At 40.8% G+C, this 19107-nt stretch overlaps 1 protein-coding gene across 1 annotated transcript in view; it reads right to left on the bottom strand.

Annotated features, from left to right (window-relative positions):
* PTPN14 (protein tyrosine phosphatase, non-receptor type 14) overlaps positions 1-16319 on the bottom strand; it is a 113683-nt gene extending 97364 nt beyond the window's left edge. The window contains exon 1 of the mRNA XM_017811703.1: positions 16238-16319. The gene's annotated coding sequence lies outside the window, so the exon portion shown is untranslated. The remainder of the gene's footprint in view (positions 1-16237) is intronic.
* Positions 16320-19107: the final 2788 nt, after the last annotated feature.

Here is a 19107-nt window from a genome sequence, read left to right as displayed (position 1 = left end):
TACATTATGTCACTTGGATAAATGTTTTTCAATAAAAAGCCAGACAAATCATCAAAAAACATTTTCAGGTTTGTAAACAACAAATATTAACTCCATTGGAGGGATATGAAAAACATTCCCTTGTGTTGAGATATTTTTATTTTTAATGGAAAACCTCCCTTTTTCAATATCCATTCCTCTTCTTTAAAAGGTGTGTTTTCCATTCAACCAAACACTAAAAATATAGTCTTTAAATGTGGCTGATAAGGCCTATTTCCAAATACTGGATTTTTTTTTTGCCTGTGTTCTAAACCAATAGAATAGTTTACTCAATGTCAATCTTTTCTTCAAATTGTTACAATGGATTATATGTGAAGTCTATTTAACAAAATCTTTCTACTTTTTCCATCAGCGTTAGCAATTCTGAGAACACAAGAAGGGTGTTAAAAGCAGAGGTTCTTGAGGAAGAGTAGCTTTAGACACAAAGCTGACCTCTGGTGTAAAAGCAGTAAAACCTAGCAAAGGGGTAAAGAGACTGCTCCAAAAGAAGAGGGTTTTACACCTCTTCTACCCAGACATGTAAAATTGACATCTAAATAATGTATTTCTAAATGCTGAAATGGATTTCATAGAAGAGGTTTTGGAAGGTAATACTGAAATCCTTCAGAAAGACACTTCACAACAGAATCCTCTGCGACAAAAGGCTTCTCTTTCACTAGCATTATCCAAATGTGGTTCCTTACATGGTGCAAACTAGTGGACCTTTAACGCACATTACCGTTCAAAGAGAACTGAAGCGAAATATTGACCCCGGCTGATAACGTGCAGCAACCAAATTACAAGACTGCAGTCACACCTAGCACAAATCCTGGACAATGATGCACTTCAAAAGCTCTACCCTGCCTGATGAATGCACTCACACACCAAAATACAAAAGCAATCTATATTTCTGTGTTTGCACATGCAGCACAGACAGGATCTTAAACTCATAGCGGTGTCTGGTTTCATAACATATGCCCTTCCTTATCAAATGTCATTTGTATTGCCATCTCTGCATCTGTCTCCACAGATGTCATCCCATGTAATGAAGCATATGGGCTTAAGCTGACATTGTTTGCAAACAGGAAGAGCTTTTGGCAAGAGGAATCGAACATAAAGTGTTTTGCGGGCTGCCTCTCTTAACCCATCTTTGGTTGGCTCCTCTGCTCAGCTGAAACTGGTCGGCTACTTTCTGAGAGGGCAAAGTGCCAACCTAACAGATGGGCAGAAGTAAAGTCATGCCAAAGAACCAGAATGTGCATCTAATTTGATAATTAGGGGCTGAATTTCCCCTTAGAAATATTGCAACGGCAGCGCGCACAAAGTTTCCAAGCTTACGGGTAAAAGAATATGCTTCAGTCTATCCGGTTGAGGGGTTAATTCTGAAAATGACAAAAAAACAACAACAGAAGAGAGCCATGGAGGAGGGAGCACACCAGCCATCAGCTTCTATCATCCAGGATTAGTATTCTTCAAGGAAAGAAGAAACAGAGGGAAGGAAAGGAAAGAGACAGTAAGATTAAGCCTTTATCCTGAAATAGCTCTCCACAAGGGGCACCTGCAAATCTTGGCCAGAACAGTTCTGTGGCCTTGCAGAAAATAATTTATGCTGAATAGAGATAAAAGCAAGGAACTGATGGCCACTTTACAAAGCATTAAACACAGCTTTCCTGTCCACAAGGAATAGCCAAGCCAATAGCTAGTAAAAGGCAAAGGACAAAGAGTGTTTATGGCTCGGTGGAAATTAAACATAATAATGTACACACGTACTTGGATCTGTTGACAATTATTGTCTTGATCTTGATATACAGAGCAGTGGCATTCAAACAAAAAAGTTAACGGTAAAAGAGAGAGAAAGCTGGAGACCCAACTGAAATTCTCTTTTCATACATTTTACAAATTTTCCTGAAATAAGGCAGTGGTCCTGTAACTATCCTAAAGTGTTCTGCTGAAGCAGGCTCTTCTGGGTCATTTTTCTCTTCAACTTGTGTGTTCCTTCTCCTTTCTCAAACCACTTTATTCAGCAGAATGAATGCCAACAGCCACGCAAGGCTCACTTTGGAAAAAACATTGTTCTAATTCATTCTTCTTTTTTCCAGTTCTACAGTTACTCTTCCAATTTACAGCTTTTGAAACAAAAATATTAAGAGCAATAATTACAACGCTTTCAGTTAAGTGGACTTATAGGCTTATATTTTGAATAAAATAGAAAATTTTTAATCTTTTTATCATAAGCCCTGTGTTGAAATATTCCAAGGGGCTGAGATTACTTGCTCTCACTTCGCCGGCTTTGTAAATATGATGTTTCAAGAGGGCTTTCATGGTGGTGGTGGATGGAAATTAGCTCTCCAGCACAAGTTGCATTCTGAGTCACATCTTTGGAGCAGAGCAGAAGGCTCAGCCACAGATTTAAAATAATTTTAAAATGATAGCTGGTAAGTGCCTAAAATCACATGTGTTGCTTTACAGACCTCCACTGAGACATTTTCCTCTGAAGAAATTGGTCAATGAAATGTCCTTTGTTCTACTGTCAAATTCTGGCAAGCTGCTTCCCAGTATAGCGTGAGACTTAATTGGACTTTTGTTTAATTACCATCAAGACAATGACGCTCAAATGAAGAGCACAACATCAGCAAGTGAGTGAAAGCCATCAATTAGAATGAGCCTGAAACCATCTTTTAAGGGAAAGGAAGAGACTACTCATTACTGCGGTCATAGGCTAAAAATTCAAAATATAAACATGTCACTTACTAAAATAATATGTAGCTTTTAGAAGCAAATAAATTAAATGCAGATAGTAACTACAAAGGAGAAGTGCCATTATGAAGCAAGATCAAGATTTTTATACCACAGCACCATTGCCAAGCTTAGAAAAACAGACTTGAGTTAGTGGATTAACGTGAATGCTGGTGTCAAACTGGGGAAAACCCTCCCATTCAACTCTACCACAGGTGCATATTTAGAAAAAGCCTAGGTGATACAATAAATAAATCAATGAACACAGAAAAAAACGGTCGCAGAGCATTTCTGGTAACAATTAGCATGCTATTAGAAACTATTTAGCATCCCCAAAAATAAAATATAAAAAACCCCAAATCTGAATATTATCCTGATAACTCCCAAATTCAGTATTACATTTGAAGGCAAAAGAACACAAAATGAGCTAAGGTATATTCTATGGCAATAACACAAGAATTAATGTGAAATCCACAAAGAAACATCAATTGGCAAGACAGCAGCTGCATTTGCAAAGCCAAGAAAAGTTTAATGAGAAGGGTAAAACCTGAAGGCCTAAAGCCCTTCACATTTAGTTTTCACTTCCATTAAAAGGTGCCATGTCACCAACATTATAGGCAAACATATACCCTAGCAAGCAACATCTATTAGTGGGAAATGAGATTTAACCCAGGACATAGAGCAGGGTATGCAGTAAGGGCAAAACATTTTTCCATGGTCTAACTAAGGTGTGATTGTCCTGGAGAAGTTCTACCTCACTGTTCTGAAAATTCAGCTCCACTTTTTATTTTAAAACCTCAAGTCTAGATTTACCTCTTGCTTTGATAAGTAACTGAGCACATGTGAAATCTAGAAAGTCAGTTATTTTCAGTGCTCACAGTTTCCGTGCTTAATGGTAAGAGAATATATTAAAATGTTAGGTATTTCCAGACTTATGTATTGAATTTCTACCCTAGATGAACCGAACATGACGCTGTGCATCTTATTTATTTTCTCAGCCTGAGTTCACTGTTGCAGGGCCACCTACTAAACAGCACTTTCCCCACAAGAGGCCAAAGCAAAGTAGTGTAATGCTTAGTTTGAGCAGGCAAACAACAAAGTTCACACCATTTTTATTGTCCAACCTGAGCTATCACACAGGTGAGTTTACCCCTCTTCCTAACACACAGACGTCTCACAAACTGAAAGCAAGCAATTAAACTACTCACAACATGATGCCATACACTAAGGACCTCTTTTGATTCATGTAAACTGGAGTCATCAGTCTATGGCACAGTGAGGTCCTACAGCACACATACCACACTTAGAAGTTAATTTAAAAGCCTGGGGTACTTCACATAGCAAGAAAAAGGAGTGATACAGCTAAGCAGGTTGTTGACCTTTTTATACAATTTATTAAAGCACACCAATTGCAGACAGAAGTAGTATTATGCTTTCTTGGCCTACATGTTATTACAACAGCATATGCCATTAAAAAAAATCTGGGAAAGTATCAGAGTTGAAAAGGTATTTCAGACAAAGTAAGGGAAATGAAGAGAAAAAATTAAAAAACACAGCAAGAAAAAACCCCGACACATAATTTAAGTGAAACCTTTATTACAGAAACATGATATCAGTACCTTCTGAAAGAGATTGTAAAAATAATGGAAAAAACCCTGGTGAGACAGGAAACTTAAACACAGCTAATCTAATGATAACTTTTGTAATACAGGAAGCAAGCACACTACCAAATAGATGACAAAACCAGAGATTACTTTAGATGTTTACTTATTCCCAGACCCAGCTAAAAAGTGTGCTAAAGGAACCTGGGTTAAACACAATCGGTCTTACCGCTACAGCTTTGTTTTAATATAAAATCACAGCACCTGACTGTGCAAGTAGTAATCTTCCAACAGAACTTTGCAACAAACTGTCAAGAGTTACTGACCCCTTTCACACACTCACCTTTGGAAATGCAATTTCCTGTTACAAACTGATGTTCTGATCCTGCAAACCTCTGTTCACATGAACACTCTGGTTTGGTAAGCAGGGCTGCCAGTTATGCTGGTGCCAGCGGGGCTGCTAAACATTCGCCGCAGGCTTTGGGATGCAGTGCTCACAAGCTGGACTTCCTGCTTGGAGCTTACGGTGCCAAGGCAAATAATTAGGATACCACATTGACAGATGTGTCAGAACTATGAGGTATTAACTAGATTTACTACTGCTTTGAATAACTGAGTTGTAATTTTCCGCTCTCCTGGCATGTCACATAATGACGCGAAGTGTGTTACAATGCCAGTATGTACCCAACTGCAGCACTTAACCTTTCATATCTTAGAATCCATGTGTATTACACTGGCTTCTCTTGCACAAGGACTCTAAGCCCCCTTTGTCTAATTATGCCGCTCTGTAACCATCTCCAGAAAGAGGGCTGAATTTAACCTAGCAGTCTCAATTACCATTGCCTTGTAATCCACCGTGACTGACAGAGTTCAAGGAGTGTTTGAACAACATTCTCAGGGACATGGTGCAATTTTGGGGGTCATCCTGTGCAGGGCTAGGAGTTTGACTCTGTGATCCTTGTGGGTCTCTTCCAACTCAGGATATTCTATGATTCTATCTGGTCAAAGGACATGAGACAGTTGTCATCATCATGATCCTGGCAGGACAAGGATAGTGTAATCAGTGCTCAGTCTCAGCAGACATGGTAATTGGGCGTTCTTTTGTTTTTAATTTCCTCTGACCTTCCAGTTTGTCCTTGTAAAGTTCTCACTGTTCACGAGCTAATGCATCTCTGTTTGAACAAACTTAGCACACAAACTGCTTCCACATATTCAAAAACATCTTCTGCTTACAATTCCACCAGATCATCAGAACCACCATTCATTGCCATATTTCTTAAGTCAAGAAGATATGAAACTATACAAATTACAGAAAACATAATATGAAAGATTTGATACATAGTCTTTAAAGGCATATACAGACAAATACTACAATAAAATAATTGATTGCAGTATTTCAAAGTCCCATAAAACCAAACAGAACCTTTCATTGTCTGATGTTTCTAATTCCTGAGACATATAAACTGCAGAGGTAAAGGTTACAGCCATGTCTAGACATCACTTATCCTATGCACAATGCCACAGTAGTTGTGGTGATAGACAGCACACGATGCAATTGTACATAGCCTGTAGTAAAGAACATCACATTTGGGAGACATGGATTAATCGTTTTCATCAGCTGACAGAACTACTCTTAAAAGCCATATACCTTTGATATTTTATAAACTTCATTTACCTTTCCTATATTTCTTTACCATTATGGGGATGAGATATACATTGTGTTTTAAAACAAAAAGCTACAAAACCCCCACAACATTTCAAGCTCTCCTCAATCTCTTTTCTTAACAGTTAGAGGAATTACTGCACAACGACTTGATAAAACACCCGTCCCTGTCATCTTCATCCAGGACAGATTCTGTACTGTTTGGTGCACAGTCCCTTCCACTGCAGTTAGCACTTGATACCTAGCACTACCAGTTTGTTACAATATCAAATTCTTTTATGTTTGACCCCTGTACACAAAGATCACCACACATGCCAGTAAAATAACTTCACCGAGATAGCAGTGGAGGAAATCTACATTTAAGTCATCACCCAGAGGGTTCCTATCCACACTGTTTCTCCACAGGATGCATTTAGCACCTTGCTTGGAGCATGCTGTAGAAAGCAGGTCTAATGATGCCTGATGGAACTTGACATACAAAGCACCCAGCGTGGCCAACATGAAATGATGTGGGGCATACGCCTCAAGGCAGCCATAGGCGGGGCAGGAACATACATGGGTGAATGAATCTATGGCCTGTCAAATGCCTCAGGATAAAGCAAATGAAGTGTGTACCAAAGTACAGGTATGAAGGTATAAAATACATATTAAAAAGGAGATCACTGTTCATGAATGTCCCAAAACACTATACTGCCAAAACTATGTACTTAAAGATCTCTGGACTGGTTTTCTACTACTGTTTTATTAGATCCTTTGCTAAAAAAAATGGGTTTAAATGTCTAAGCCAAAAAAAAACCAACCACAAAACAATCAAAAAATCCTTGACTTTTTCCCAAGTTCAGTAACCCCAGCTCATCTTCATCCTTAATAAAGCTGTGGAAAAATACCAATTACTGGAGCTAATATCACGCGCTTTTAATTTCAAAAACTGAACAACGAGAGAAAATGAAGAACGAGACCTATCTGATTACGAAACCACAACTTTGTCTACTTTTCTGACAGAGACTTAGACCCTTCAGTGAATGCTCTAGGGGACTGTCTAGTATTATTTTAATATGATTCCCACAACAGTGCTATTTCTGAGAGATTAATACAATAAATCATAGAGCTTATTATTAGGAAGTTTTTCCTAATAAACAATCTATTGTCTTCCTTAATCCTATAGAATTATTTTATTAACTGTATTACCAAAGGGTCTTTTTCAACATGTAAGTTTTAAATGTTATTTTATTTTCTTTCACATAACATAGCCGCTGTAAAAGGCACTCAAAATAACTAACATGTTCTGCTTTCAAAACTGTGGCCACAGTGCTCTCAGGTTGTGGCAAGAAGCCTTTTTAAGATAAACATGCACAAGTCTGTTTTTTCATCTCCGAAAACATTGGAATAACGGAGGATATCCTTCCCTGTCATTGTCCTGCCGCTCTCTTTGATTGAAACATGCAACATGAAGACACTGACAAACGCATTTGCTTTGATTCCATCCCAAGTGAAAAAATAAATTACTTTATAAATTCACTCTACTAAAGAGAGCAGAGAAAGCAAAATTAAGTAGCACATAACAGTGGACAGCGTTATCTGAAGTTAGCTGAATGGCCCTCTCATTGACAGATTTACATGGATGGCACTTATTGCATTATCACAAGCTCACAGTCTGGCTGGTCCTGACCATTTTACTGTATTGCTGGGTAGGGGGAAAGGAAGTGCAAAATTTTACAGCTCTATGCAGACAGCTAGTGGTACTTGTCAAGGACACTGAACACAGAGCGAACATGAAAGTTAAGCTACATGTTAACAAACTTCTCCTGTAACCCAAGATGAAAGTACAGAACTAGGAAAGAAACCTTATATAACATCAACCAAAGCTGGCATTACTGACTAATAGGACAAAATGACTAATTGTTTCCAAAGTGCACCCACCTCTTGTGAGATGTTTTGACAAATTAATTACTGCATGGGTCACAGTCTTCATACCTAAGTCAGGTTCTAGGAAAACTGTAAGACTACATCAGTCCCTCTGAATAAACCATTTGTACATTAGAAGCAACACCTAACATTGTTAGACAAGGTTTAAAGGTTTTTGAAAGCTCATCCTGCCCACTTAATAATTTACCTTTTCCACAGTGAAGTTATATGCAAACGTATACTACAAAAACTCAGAGCTGCTCTGTGACCAACTGTTTCACGTTACTACACCAACAACAAAGAACAACAGCAGCCAGAGCAAAACTAACATAGCAAGTAGAAAAGATGTCATACTCCAAGCCACTGTACTCTCCTTAAAGGTTCTTCTCTGTATAGAAATGCTCCAGAGAAACATTCATCACTTCATAAAGTCAGGTGGTATCAGTAATTCTCTTCTGAAACAAGTCTCTTAACTACTGAACCGTAAATGTGCAGGAAATGTGCATTTCTGGATTTGCATATTTAAATGCATATGTTTATGACAATTCACCAATCAAATAGAGAAACCAGAAAAAACTTCCAAGAAATGAACCAGCTACAGAGGATGGGGAGGTTATGACCAAATAAATGAACATCCTTAGAATACATGTCAGCTCTCCCCAACATACCATTTGCCTATTACACCAAACCATTTCTTCTCCTCTTCCTTAGACTGTAATTCAAGACACACATTTTGTCTTTTGCTATTTGTAAAGCTCCCAGTACATTCTACAACACAGAAAGGAATTAAAAAACATTACTGTGGTCCCATGGCTGGTACAGAGACAGCACACCGGCGTGGAGAGGAGGCAAAAGAGAGTTTATTGTTGGGGATGTTACATTTATAGGGTTTAGGGGGATTCACAGAGTAACCAATTAGAAGTCCCAAGGGGCTTACAGGAACACCCAATCACAGGATGGGGTTAACAAGGACCAATGGGGACACCTCAGGACACCTTTCCCAGGACATTCCTGCATGGGAGATAACCTGTCCTGGGGGGTGCTGGGAAGAAGAAACACGTGTTTGCAAAGAGACCACAAAAGGCCATTTTAAGACATGTTTAAACAAGTTTCTCATCAGATTTAGTGCTACACATTACTTATAAATTGAAACCTATCCATATACAGCATTGTATTTATAGAAACTTCACTCTACATAACATTAGGTAGTATGAAACACCCAAATGCATACCAAAAGCCCTAGAATATGCAAAAACTAAAAATAAATTTCATCTTTAAATGGCAGCTTTTATTTCTTGCTTGACAGAAATAAAGATAATTAAAAAATGGAAGTGAAATAGTTACCATTGAACATACTTACCATTTGGATGCTAAATGCTAACCCATCTCAATAACGCTCTCCTGCAATATTTTAGTTTTGTTTTATAAATAAGATTTCCAACTATGCGCAAATGCATTTTGAGGCACCAAGCTATGAAGGGAAACATGGACACATGGAAGAGAACTTGCAAAAAAAGACCCATCATTGCCTTTCCCTGTTCTCAAAAAGAACCACAACAAAGTGGGAAGCAGCAGCACATGAGTATCAGTACTGTGATTTAGCTTTCTCTGCTGTCACAGAGATTCCCACAACACAGTCTTGGCAAAGGTGGATGGAATCACAGGACCTTTACTCAAATACATCTACATGAGTTGTCTTGTTCACAAGCAGAAACTTGCCCTGTCCACTCTCCATTCTGAACCTGCCAGAGCTCTGAAGCTCTGTCAATATTTCTGTCTACCCACAGCAGACTGCATCAGCCATCCCCTTCAGTTAGCAGCCAACTTCTTTAGCTGGTAAGCTGACCAAAGCATCTTCCTAAACAGACTGAATCTTAACAAGATTATGAAGAATGTAAATAGACATCAATCCTACTCAAGTAGCTCTTAAAGTATGCCAAAGAAGGGAAAAAAAAAAACACAAACACACACACAAAACAACAACAACAAAAATACCACCACCACCACCAAAAAAAAAAATTACTATTATTCCAGATGCCTGTTTTCTAGAGCCTTTTAAATAAATTCCTATCACCTCAAAAGCTCATCAGGGTTCTTCCTCCTGAGGCAGGTCTGCTCACATTGAACATTTTGGAAAGCTCTTAAGGGAGAAGTCAGATTTCCTCCAAGACCCCTCTTTCCTATTTTTGAGGTAGGACTTTCAAGGCCTGCTCCCTCTGAAGGCATCAGAAGTTTCACTCCACCTCAGCACAAGATGAATTAGGCCACTGACTACATTGCTTTTCCCTCTCCTCTCGCTCTGTCCTAGTAAACAACAGGCACAAAGTTTTCTGTAGAAATTCCTTTACAGATTGTCTGCTCACCTGAGATAAGCACTGCATATCACATTCCCAGAAAATGCAGAGTTTCCACTACCAACACGATATATTTTGCACTGAAAGAACAAATGAAAGTCCTGCAGGAAGGAGTCAAAATCAAAATGGCATTTAGCAATAGACATCAAAAATAGGATCTGGCTTCTACTAGTTCAGTCTCTGATTGGCAAAGTCCCTTGATTTTGCCCAGGCTTGTCCAAAAACCTAGCTTAATTGTCATCATCAATAAAAAGCTAAAGGCATTTTATCTACAAGGTAGTGAATGCCTCCTCTAAAAAGAGGGAGTTCCATGATAAGAGCTAATCTCAAAAACCTTAGGAATGCAAACTATTTTCTCAGTTGTAAAAACAAGAAAGAATTTCACAAACACAAGTTAAAACAACTACTGGTAACCTCTCACTTCTCCTACACTGCCAACTTCTGCTGGGCTAAGGCTCTACCTTCTGTCCTTCCCAGAGATATGCTTCGAATCAAGTCAAAAATTCAAAGGAGTCGCAAGAGAAGACATCACTTTTATGCATCTTTACAAAGGAGTGCCTTTCCATAAACCTTATTTTCTAAATTCAAAAAGCACTGCTAGGCTGCCTTCACAACAGCTTCAGCCTTTTCAACAGAGAAGCCAGAAAATCAGTCCACATTTTATTTGGCAGATAGCTGCCAGGAAGCCTGTAAGACAGCCCATTCTGGCTGGTTTGACCACCTAAATGTTGCACAAGTGCTGGCTTTTTATTCTTTAAGCTATAGCATAGTTTCCTGAAACTTCTACAGACAACTCTTAACTATGTTATACAATAGTCTGTTAACATGAGGTGTTGATTATTAGCTCAATCATGATGCCTGCTACTAAATCAATTTTTTCCCACACTTATTCTTTTGCAACAGACTGGCATTTGCAGCCTATAGATATACAAGAATTTCATGGTGTTGGTACACCATTACTTTGACAATATTTTCTTTGAAAGATTCACTAAGCTGCAGAAGATCTAGTTACCTCTAGAAACTGGTCCTTGTGCTTCTCCCAGACACAACTATCATCATTTTGTTACAGAAATCAAAAATATTTATATTAACTACCCAAACTACAAACTTTGTCCATTAGAACACATAATAGAAATCACTGATCATCATAACCAAATTGATTAATAACAGATACCAGTGCTATCTGCCTTTCAAATGAAGCCTAACCATCATTTCTGTTCTTCTCTATGCCAGTCCAGGCCACAGCGTAGCATGCCTCAATAAATTAAAACATCAAACTTTAACATGTTAAAGACTTAAAGTCCAACATGTATTTTCCATGAAACCTGAACATATTTAAAGAAATAAATCTTTCAATTCCATCTGCATTAATATATAATAAAAATCAGCATAATTCACATTTCAATACAGGAACTAAATTACTGTAGTCGGTCAGATAATCAGCCCAACATCCTGTTTCTAACACCAGCTTACCCTGTAAAAAAACACACAAAATATCATAGCAGGCACTTATAGCATAATCTGTCCTAAGAGAAATTTCTTAATCCTTGTCAGATAGGGTTGATTTATGCCCTAGAGCAGTACAGTTAGCATCCCTTCAGCTGTAGCTGTGACTGTTCCTCCCATCTCTAGATCAGTTCATTTACCTTGTTCATCCTGCCAGGCTCTTGATTTATATGATCGCCTTTGGTGGTATACACCAAAAATGGTGATTTAGGGGTATTATACACATTGTCTTTCAAACTACTCCTTGTGACAAGTATGTACAAAAGGGTAGTGGCCAAGCATTATTTTGCACATGTCCATCCTACCTCCTCTAACAGACTGCCTTGAAACAGAGTTATGCTAAAATTTTCAGTTCTACTTCATATGAATATTTTTCAATCTCTCTTCTTTGATAGGAGATCACAAATTGATTATTCCAGGTGAATTTGAGCACCAGTTTAATAATATCCTTTGTGTCATTAACACATTGCAAAACAACTGTGGCATTTTTCTTCAGCTCAACGCTAAGCATTAAGAAGGTGCACAAGTTTAAATAAAACACTGTTGAAATCTTCCTCCCCACCTTAATAAATATAGGTAATTTACAATCCAGTAACATGAACAAGTAATTTGATTATTCCCTCTAACATGCATATTCTTGAATTTATCAACATCATCTGCTACGCTTCCCTTTTACCCAGCTTTCTTGGATTCCCTTTACAATTTCTCAGTCTTCTTCAATCTTGCCTAATCCAAATACTTTTGCATCATTAGCAAGTTTTGGCACACCATCATTCATCTAGTTTATTAGATCACCAACATATATGTTCACCGCCCTCTTTTCAGAGTTGTTTCTACATCACATGGTAATTTAAAGTTTACATTGTTACTGACAAAAAAAAGGCATTCTTAGTCATAAGGACAGGTACACTGATTGAGAATTAGAAAGGAGAGTTTCAGTTTCCAAAAGACATGCTTGATGTTGAGCAAAGCTCGGTACCTAAACTCTTCACATGAGCAGAAAATAAGAATGTCACAATAGCTGCAGGACATCAGAAGGGTCAGTGTTCTCTTCTTCCCAGGCCATCACCCATCCAACATGTTATACACCCAACACCCTCCAGAAAAATCCTTTGGTCAGAAAATCTTCTTAATGTTGGCTAAATTTATGCTTAATTAGGGCTAAGTTTATAATCCCTTAGGTATTCTCAGAAGGTGCTTACCTATAGGTGACTATAACATGTACAACTGCTTATTAGGGCAGACATGATAGGCTGGGAAATACATTTTAAAACATACATGCATGTTCTTTTTACATACTTTGTGCTGCACCGTAGTCTAGCGTCCTTAATTCCTTCCACACTCCAGAGTTCTCCTCATTCCCTCCTACAGCCCAGAGGAAAGGGGAAGAGTCACGGACTGCCCCACATTTGTGAGGAACCCTATTGCTTCAGGGCTTGTGACATGTCTTTTCATAGATCACCTCCTCAGCTCCCCACACACTGCAAACCAAAAGGCTTTAAGCAGAAGATGGGCACCTCACGGGACAGGCTACACTTGCTCTGGACATGGAGAGGAAGCTCCATGTGCCCACTGAGTCTTGAGGTCCCCTGTACTAGGCACAGAAAGATAGGGGTTAGCCAGTGGAACCAAAATCATACTTTTATCACAAAGATGGGCTTCAGCTCAGGTCTATCTCGTTTCCTTTAGGAACTAATCTTTAATTATTACTTTTTAATATACATATTTTAAGTGTTTTATAGGTGGAAGTACCAGGTTTTACAGAGTCTCTGAATAGAAAACCAGTAGATTTTAAAAATGGAACCAGACATTTTCACATAAAACTTCAGAGAATCTTGTGCACAGGCATACTCTCTCCTCACAGTAAGAACATCTACACGGTAATGGTTTGTTTTCAAAGATTAGGATCTGTTCCAATGGAACTCCACAAAGTATAATAGGCCAAGGCATGCTGTACTTTGCAGTGGATTTAGACATAAAAAAATACTTTTATGGCATCTGCTCAGCATAAAAATTAAGCCTTTATTCAAATCTTCTGTAATTGAGCTGGATACACATGCACAAATATATTGCATACTAAGTGTTACAGCCTGGTTCCTGCAAAGACTTGTATATATGTTTATTATTATGTATATAAAAGAAATGCCGTGGTTTCAAAAGCACTATTCATGAATGTGAGTTTAAACACGTGTGTGTGGGGGGGGTGTCTTTGCAGGACTAGGACCTATATGGTACTGAGCAGCACTGCCTGATGAAAACTTTTTACCTGTTGTATACTACCAGCAGTTTATAAACCCCCCTCAGCTGACAAACCCTTGCAACAGAGAAGAACTTGCTTCCAGCTGAGGAGCTGGAATTCAAGTACACTTTTCACACTGCATATATCTACAGTAAATTTAAATCCCAATTAAAATGAGCTACTTAAATGACATTTAATCAAACACAGCCTCACTGGATATGAAGAGAAACAGAATGAAGAGCAGTACTTTGGCTGAAGCAGTACCAAATAAACACAGAAAAAGGAAGCCATAGAGTCACTAGAACTATGTACACACCTATATAGGCATATGTGTATATATATATATATATATAGATACTTTATCCATTATTGCAGGAGCCACTGGCAGCCAAAACAATTTGCTAAGTGCACAACAGTATATGTATTTCATAGAAAGCCATTACATACCTAAGTTACAATAACTGACTCACAGGCTTCTGCTGGACAAGAATGACCAGGAGAAAAATCTAGTGCTAACACTAGTTGCTAATTAACCCTCATGAACAACACTGCACCAAAGCTACTTCTGCTGCTCTTCCAGAAACATTTAAAAGGCACGTGTAAAACATGTATATACATATAAAAGCTCAGTTTGCTCAGTACAGAGATGAGTCTAGCAGCCCTTGCTCTGGCCTTGGTCTGAACCACTAGATTCTCTGAGGATGCATTGAGACAGTCATGCTTTCAAGCTTCTCGCACACAAATGCAGTTGCAGAATTGATGGCCACAAGGTCGGTGACAGATTGTAGGGATTACCTTTTCACTGATGAACTGTGCTTCAACACAGCAAGTTTGCAAAGCTCCCAACTTTTGTATCATGACCCGTGAGATACACACAAGTGCCCTCTGCCTGTAAGCAACTCTGGCACAGTCTTCTAAAGACACCAAAAAGAGTTCAAGTACTGACAATAACAGAACAGGGCCTACAACTTATTTACATTACTATAATATCAACACATGCTCTATTTTACACCATGTAACAAGTACTAGATGTCAGCTACAAACTCCCCAGAGGGTAAGACCAAAAGCTGCTTAATCTGTATTTTGTCACTCATATTTGATAGGACGTTCTCAGCTGGATAACCACAGAGCAGTCTCTGCTGGGACTGCCCCTCCTTACATCTCTCCCCCAAAAGACCTGACTATCTCCTCTCATAATATGGAGGTTGGCAGGTGGTGACTTGTGATTTGGGGAGAGCCATTTTATATGTATATTTTTCCAAACTCTGAAAAACTCCAGCATGTAAGAGTGCTTTCAGAATAACCAAACCCTGTTGCAATTATCTGCATAAAGTTTAAAGAAAAAAGAACTGGCTTCTGGTAAAAACATTTCTTTCAGCTATGGTTTCAGGCTACACGCCAAAGATCCCAGAAAACTTTTTGGGCAAAAGCATATTTTATCTGAGCCTTTTACCAGTCGCTGTTTGGTCCCACCTTTTTAAAGTTACAAACAGCCAAAGAGTTGCTTCTAATGGAAACATATGATTATTTTATGTAAATCAGAGATAAAACATTCTCGATAGGAAAGCTCCAGCAAGCATTATATCCACATACCACACATACATTACGTAACGCTTGTCCCAAATACACCCCAATAAAGTGAGCTAGTTTGAAATCTTAACAATCCATCCATTTTGCCACATCAGAAATGAGAGCAGATGTCACTCTTCCCTGCCTCGCCGCGATCTTCTCTGCAGAACTCGTCAGAGTTACATACTTGCTGAAGACGAACGGCCAGTTTAGGCTTGACTGTAACTAACAAAGAGCAAGGTAAACCCCCGGGCAGGGGGAAGGCAAACACGGGCATGCCGCGATGTAAATACGGGCAGCCCAGCACGGAGCCCTGCCCGTTCCTCGCTATTTACAAATATCTCTCGAGTGTACAAACGCCGTATTATCTGGGTGTCTAACAGATTAAATTCACGGGCTGGACGGACAGTCCGAGGCTCGCTTTATCTCAAGTCACCGGCTGGTACTTGCAACCCAAGCTTAGCTATTTTCGTAGTTTGCGGACAGCAGTGCATACTCGGCGGAGCTGCAATAGCTCCCTGCAGCGCTCAACGAGCCCCACGCCGGCCGTGCCAATCGCACACGCCGAGCACAAGGCGCAGCTCGGGCTGTTTTAAAGTCGGCGCGGGGACGCGCCCGAGCTGGAGCGAACTCGGCGGCTCCTTACCTGCTGGCGGCCGCCCGGGCAGCGGCGGCTCCGGCTTTGTGCCTCCCGCGGGAGGCGGCTGTCCCGGCCCGGAAGGCAGAGGCTGCCGGCGGGACCCGACGCGGGCGCTGGGGAGGGAGACCAGTCCGGCTCCCGCCGCCCCGGCCCGGCCACCGCGGGGAACTTGTGCGGGGCGGCCGGAGCTGCGGCCGCCGGTGGCGGCGCGGAGGGCCGGGGCGCCCTGAGCTCCTGCTGCCGCCCGCGGGGTGCGGGAAGGAGGGAGGCAGGGCAGGAGGAGGGGACTGGTGTCCCGCGGGGGCGAGCGGGGCTGGCGGGCAGGCGAGCCGGAGGCGGCGGGGCCGGGGCCGGGCTGGGGCCGGGGCGGCGCGGGGAGTCACGGCCCAGGAATGCCAGGAATGTGGGGCGGCCGCTGCGGCCGCGGGGCCCGGAGACGTCGGGGACGCAACTTGGGATTTCTTTTCTCTTTCTCCTTCTTATTTTTCTTCCCCTTTCTTTTTTTTTAACTCTTCCCCCCTCCCCAAGGAAGGAGGAGGGCTGAAACCCACCCCGCGGAGGAGGGAAAAGGAGGGAGGAAGAGGAGGGCGCAGGCTCCTGCCAATCCGAGCGGGTGCCGGCGGCAGCCCTCCCGAGGAGGGCAGAGCTGCCAGGTGCAGGGTGCCGGCCCTTCCCGCCTCCCTGCCGGGGGGAGCCGGCCCCTTTCCCGGCCCTTTCCCGGCCCCTTCCCCGCCCTCCTGCCGGGACCCGCCGTGGAGCTCCGGGCACGTGTCGTCCCGGCCCGAGCGGGAGCGGGAACACCCCCAGACAGACCGGGGTGGGAAGGGACACGCAGGGACCTGAGGCGGGCTCTGCACGCGTGGGCCTGGAATCTCCTGAGATCCTCCTTCCAGACCTCCTGTATGAAGGCGCGGGGCCGCCCTGCTTCTCTGTGGCCTCTCCTCTGCCCTTCCATAACCCCCTGTTTCATCTCCTACAGCCTTGCGCGACAGCATCGTTTCTCTCCATCCCTCCCTGTCTTTGCTTCTCCTCTTCCCATTTCACTCCTTTCGGTGTCCTTCTTACTGTGTGACCCTCGCTTCTAGACGGGTGGTTATCCCTGCTCTTCTGGCTGCACAGAGGGCAAAACACTCGTGATGGAAAAACACCCATGGTGGTGCCGACCTGAAGCTGACTTGAAACGTGTTAGTTGATAACTGCATGAAATGCCCGGGATACTTGGTGCTTGGCTGATGTGAGAAAGCCCATCTGATGTCTGCTGTAAAAGAGAGGAGCAGGAAACACACCACCCTGTAGGAGTACTGTCAGGAAGGTTGCAACTACCAACAGGTGTTGAACATAACACACCAAATCAAGTAGATTTAAGAACAATGTGAATATTAGAAATTATGCTCTTGTGCATCATAGCTGATGGGCAATTTGCAAAGTTATTTTTGCCTTAATTTACATTTATTTAAAATTATCCACATTCCAAAAATAATCCACATTCCAGAAAGTGTATACAAATACCTCTGGTACCAGTGGGCATCTACAGAAATGTCAAAGGGAGGCATCCCTCTAAAACATCTGTGACACCAGAACTTAAGGACTCTTACAAACATGTAAAATTATGAAAAATAGTGCTAAATGAGAATTTATACAATTTTTGTGTTGCTGTTACTGTTTGTTACTTGTACACCTTACTGAAGGAGTAAGTGAGCAGATCCATTGGAGTCAGGATTATTCAGATTATTAATGGGAAAAGGATCAGGAGCTGAGAGAGGGAGAAATAGCACAGATTCTTGATTTTGATAGATAAGTAATTGTATTTAAATACTGTACATGGAATCACAGGCCTATGCCTTACCTCTGGCATAATATTATAATTACATTTTGAAGCAATCCTTTTCATCTGAGACTCTCAAACATTTTACAAACACCACACCTTAATGAAGTAATTATCTGCATTTTACATATGCTACACTGAGGCATTAAGAAGTGACACGATTTAAGATTTAAACTTGAATTGTACTTGACCACATGTAGATAGAGAACTTTGAGTAACAATCTGGAAGAAATATCAGGTGTCAAAATGAGATGATGAGATGCATCATAGAGCCACTGTGCTCTGACTTGATAACAGAAAACAGATTACCTGTACTGAGTAGAAAGTTGCAAAAGAGGGTAGCACACATAAAAACTAGGGTTTAAATTATTTGATTTCTATCCTGTTCTCCCCATGTTAGTCCAGGTGTAAGGATGATTTTTTTAAGACAATAAATACTGACTTTTGCATCTGTGCCTCAGGGTGGTGTGCTCCCTACCTAAAGTCTTTTAGTCACATTCCTGCTTTGGAGCTGGTTACTTTCACTTTCTTAAGTCTCTCTGCATTTGAAGTAACTTTATTTAGGGACCTTTACTGCAAAGGAAGCAATGTGGCAAGAAGTGTGTACATGCTGACAGGTGGGAAAATTTCGAGGGGAAATTTTGTGTGTTGGTTACCTGCAGGATTGGGTCTCCTAGAAGAAATAAAATGAACTAGAAGAAATAAAATCACACTGCTTGCCAGCAAGAGCAAGGTCGGCTCAACAAACTCTGCAAAATGAAATGCATTTCAAATTTACCCAACCAAGAGAAGCTCCCAAAACTGGGAATGATGATGATCATTACTTTTCTTGAGATTACTTAACGCAGTGCTCAATGTCTGTATTAAACTATCAGAGATTGTAGCAGTAGGTGCTTTTAAAAAACAAGCTTCCCAGAGATAGCCAGTTCCTGCAAAGAGGTTTCCATAAGCAAATCTGTTTTGTCAGTACTACTGCAGCTTTCTAGGACCATTGAAACCTGCAATCTTTACATACATCTTTGTTCCTCAAGAGCTGTCAGGAGTGTATGAA

This window comes from Lepidothrix coronata, unplaced genomic scaffold, assembly GCF_001604755.1.
Source record: "Lepidothrix coronata isolate B3197 unplaced genomic scaffold, Lepidothrix_coronata-1.0 Scaffold33, whole genome shotgun sequence".
NCBI lineage: Eukaryota > Metazoa > Chordata > Aves > Passeriformes > Pipridae > Lepidothrix > Lepidothrix coronata.
The sequence above is the reverse complement of the archived record's forward strand: the minus strand, read 5'-3'. Positions and strand labels throughout refer to the sequence as shown.